The sequence below is a fragment of the Oncorhynchus clarkii genome, chromosome 14, assembly GCF_045791955.1.
Source record: "Oncorhynchus clarkii lewisi isolate Uvic-CL-2024 chromosome 14, UVic_Ocla_1.0, whole genome shotgun sequence".
NCBI lineage: Eukaryota > Metazoa > Chordata > Actinopteri > Salmoniformes > Salmonidae > Oncorhynchus > Oncorhynchus clarkii.
The window spans coordinates 33,775,173-33,780,080 of NC_092160.1; positions in this window are offsets into that span (position 1 = coordinate 33,775,173).

Consider the following 4,908-nt stretch of genomic DNA (forward strand, 5'->3'; position numbering starts at 1 on the left):
GGGGGGTTGTGGTGTGTGGAAGCTATCCGGGTGGGTGGAAGCTATCCGGGGGGGGGTTTTGTGTGGAAGCTATCCGGGGGGGGGTTGTGTGGGAAGCTATCCGGGGTGGAGGTGGGGAGGGGGGGTTGTGTGTGGAAGCTATCCGGGGGGGGGGTTGTGTGTGTGGAAGCTATCCGAGGGGGAGGGGGGGTTGTGTGTGGAGGGCATTAGTGTTTCCATATAGGTTGTCTGTATAATTATCTTGAAATAAACTGCTTTGGCGTTGTTCTTCTGTTTTATTTTCATTTAAACACACAGCATCATTCTGGCCCATCAAATCCACTTGATTCGCTTTTTAAAATGGTTAAAACATCCCTATTGCAGTAAAGTCGGTGGAAAAGGCCTCTGCTGTGTCTAACCTCGACCAGTAGATGGCAGTAAGCAACCAGTGGTTTTGCCTGTCTGGGTTTGAATGAGAGGTGACAAAATGTTATATTTACATACTTTTTCATATTTTGTTATATGGAGACTGAATACACCATGTGACCTGACCAGGGGAAACGCTAGTAAGGCTTCAGTCTTGCGCTCCAGGACGTTGACAGCATCCGATGTCACAGGAAGGCCAAGATCATCAAGGACCTCTGCCACCACAGCCTGTTCACCCCGCCACCATCTAGAAGGTAGAGACAGTACAGGTGCACGAAAGCTGGGAATGAGAGGCTGATAGAAGCTGTTTATCTCCAGGCCATCAGACTGTTAAACAGTCTCCACTAGCCGGCTACCACCCGGTACTCAACCCTGCACTTTAGAGACTGTTACTAGCCGGCTACCACCCGGTACTCAACCCTGCACTTTAGAGACTGCTGCCCAATGTACAGACACTGAACACTGGTCACTTTAATAATGTTTACATCTGGTTTTACCCACTTGATATGTACACTGAGCATACAAAACATTATGATTGACCAGGTGAATCCAAGTGAAAGCTATGATCCATACAAAACATTATGACTGACCAGGTGAATCCAGGTGAAAGCTATGATCCATACAAAACATTATGATTGACCAGGTGAATCCAAGTGAAAGCTATGATCCTTTATTGATGTCAATTGTTAAATCCACTTCAAATCAGTGTAGATGAAGGGGAGGAGACAGGTTAAATAATTTGTAAGCCTTGAGACAACAGAGACATGGGTTGAGTATGTCTGCCATTCAGAGGGTGAAGACAAAATATTTAAGTGCGGGGTATGGTAGTAAGTGCCAGGTGCACCGGTTTGTGCCAAGAACTGCAACGCTGCTGGGTTTTTCACAACAGGTTCCCGTGTGTATCAAGAATGGTCCACCACCCAAAGGACATTAAGCCGACTTCACACAACTGTGGGAAGCATTGGAGTCAACATGGGCCAGCACCCCTGCTTTAGACACCTTGTAGAGTCCATGCCACGGAGCAATTAGGCTGTTTTGAGGAATTTTATTGCACCTGTGTATACGACCGATCTTTGATTTCATTTAGTAGTAAAAACAAAAACAGTACAACCCTTTTGAGACTTCATTATTTTTTATTTCATCCAGTTAGTCTAGACATGACAACATCCCAAATATACTGAAAAAAATAAAACATAAAACATCATTATTCCAGAATACCCTTTTCCTAAAAATACCCATTTAATTTAGATGACTGTGAACTGTCACGACGTAGTCCTCGAGTGTATTTGTATCACTTCGGCTAGATTGACATTGCAGCAGATTGACTTGGCAGATAGACTGAAGGCCTGTAAAACATTGATTGATATTTACGTAAGACTTTTAATTTGTAGTAATTAATGTTTGTTCGGGCAGGTTTGTGTGTCATTTCTTGGGGTTTGGTACATCAAGTTAAAGAGACACGAATACATTGTCTGCTGGTTGACAAATATTGTTATTAGAATACCATTGTGCTTATCTCTCACTAATTGTTGCTTTTCAAAGTTACATTAACATATTTGATTAATGAATGTGAATGTGCTTCATCACATAAATAATTTATAGGACTTTAAGTTTGAAATACTGAGAATTAGAAATATGTAGTATCTCAGATCAACCGTTAATTATAATATTCCAAATATAGCATTCACAGTTTTACATATGAAAATCATCACACAATGAATAGATGCTGAGACTGTGATTCAATCCTAGGCACGTTATAGAGCAGACCACGTTATAGAGCAGACCACGTTATAGAGCAGACCACTTTAACGTCATTTACAGCGTATACCGTCCGCGTTTACCGTTTGAACGTCAGAGAAATTGCCCTTTAAAAGGTGCAGTGTCTGTCCAATGCACTCTTCTACAACCAGCCTTGGAATGAATCCCTGCCTCGGTTTGGATTAGATCTGCCGATGCTACATTTAACTACTGAAATACACTGAAACGTTCTCCATCGCTCAAAGCCTCTTCCTAAAATCTGGAAGAACAACTTCTATAGCAGGATTCTCTCTGAAAATACTTATATAGAAACCATATAAGTCAATACTGGTAGATATATTTTTCATACTTAAAACATTTAAAAACACCTGACAAAAATCACATGATGCGATGAAAACGGAGGACACTATTATCAACCAAACGGAATGTTCACAATAATTATTTTAAACACTTTTTTATTTTTTAAGTATTACTTCCATTTACTTCTTAGACATAAACTCTGGAATAAACTGGATAAAAAATAGCAATCTGTCTATTGTGTGTTTTTTTTAAGGTACTCGTAACGCTATTATCCAGAGTTCCTGTTGTCGGACAGTACTGGACCCGCAGCCTACCTGTAGATGTTGCTGATGTTATTGTAGTCCCGAGTTTAACACCATAACAGTGCATTTGAGTGAATTTTTCAGCAGGTCAATCATTCACTATTCCTCGAATTCTTTTGTCATATAGATTTTAAATTAGGGATTGACAAAACGTGCGCAAGACATGCTGCGCTTTTGTCTGGCCTGAGAGATGGTCTAGCTAGCCTGAGACAGCAGCAGAGGAGCACAATAAAAACAAACTGACCATCATCTCTTTGGCACATGGTTCAGCAAGGTCTGTGGGGTGACTGGGTCGGCGTTAGGGACCGCAAGGTTTTTCTCTTTATCAAGAAACAACACTCAACACTTCACAACGCTGTGCCACACCTTGAAATGGATCGCTACTTTCATTTCAAGGCAAGACGGCATGGCGGATTCTGCTTTAGGGGGAGACCCCCCCCCCCCCCCACCCCCTCCCACCCCCCAGATACTGTATCAAACCAGAAGTTGTTTTTAACATAAGATTTGTCATTGTTTTGAAACACAGATGCAGCGGATGCCACCCTGAAAGCAGTGTAGGCTGCTGAGGGGAGAACGGCTCATAATAACGGCCTGTACGGAGCAAATGGAATGGCATCAAACACCTGGAAACCATGGAAACCATGTGTTTGACACCATTCCACTGATTCCGCTCCTGTCATTAACACGAGCCCGTCCCTCCCCAATTAAAGTGCCACCAACCTCCTGTGCCTGAAGTGACGATACCAACAGTTGACTGTCTGAAAAACACCTGCCGTATTATCACACTAATGAGGAGTGGTTTGTTCATGCATGGTTTGGGAAGCAGAATAGATAGTCTGGAATAAACATCAATTATATGAAGATATTGCATCAAAAGCACCAGTAATATACATAAATGGTTATTGTAGACCATTAAAAGATCTCACACTGTTAGGGGGAGTAAACCCTGGTCATGGAACCAATGTAGACAACATCCAAAATGGCACCCTATTCCCTACATGGTGCACTACTTTTGACCAGAGCCCTATGAGAATAGGATGCCATTTGGGACGCACACCTGGCAAAGTTCACTCATTTGGCAAATATGAATTCATTAAAATGCACTGTATGTCATATTGTTATTCTCTGAAATGACACTAATATATTACCGTCAAGAGGTTGTGTATTGTTGAGAGGTCTCACAAACCGCTGTTAAGATTTGGCAAATAAATTAACTTCATTTTGGAGTAGGCATCATAGTTCGATTAAGACTGACTAACACTGATTACTGCTAATGTTACTAATACAGGAATACAGACCCTGTTATTTTTTCCTGGTTCTCCACTGAACACAAACAACTGTTTTGAATATGAAAATGTTTTGGCAGAAAAAATACAATTGACAGAAAAGCCAACTATTAAAAAAAAACTGCATGGGAATAAAAAAACAACAACCACCTCCTCTCACTGTACACAGACCCAACTATAAACCACCATCATCACAGTGCCAGAATAACAACGAGACCAATTTCTTCTGCAATTGAAAATAAATCACACATAGCAGCAAACACAAAGAGAGAGTGACGGAGAGAGGGTGACGGAGAGAGGGTGACGGAGAGAGGGTGACGGAGAGGGTGACGGAGAGAGGGTGACAGAGAGGGTGACGGAGAGAGGGTGACGGAGAGAGGGTGACGGAGAGAGGGTGACGGAGAGAGGGTGACGGAGAGAGGGTGACGGAGAGAGGGTGACGGAGAGAGGGTGAAGGGAGGAGGGAAACAAGGGATTCTGTCTGTGGAGAGGAGGAGAAAAAGGAGGGCAGTTGAGGATGAGAAGCAAAACTTAACTTTGGCACACAGAATGAGGAAGAGGGTTGGCGGTGGGTTGGGGTTGGTGTCTGCCACCAGTACAGATGGTGTGAGGGTAGTATAATAGTGCCAGGAGGGTTGGTGGTGTCTGCCACCAGTACAGATGGTGTGAGGGTAGTATGGTAGTGCCAGGAGGGTTGGTGGTGTCTGCCATCAGTACAGATGGTGTGAGGGTAGTATGGTAGTGCCAGGAGGGTTGGTGGTGTCTGCCATCAGTACAGATGGTGTGAGGGTAGTATGGTAGTGCCAGGAGGGTTGGTGGTGTCTGCCACCAGTACAGATGGTGAGAGGGTAGTATGG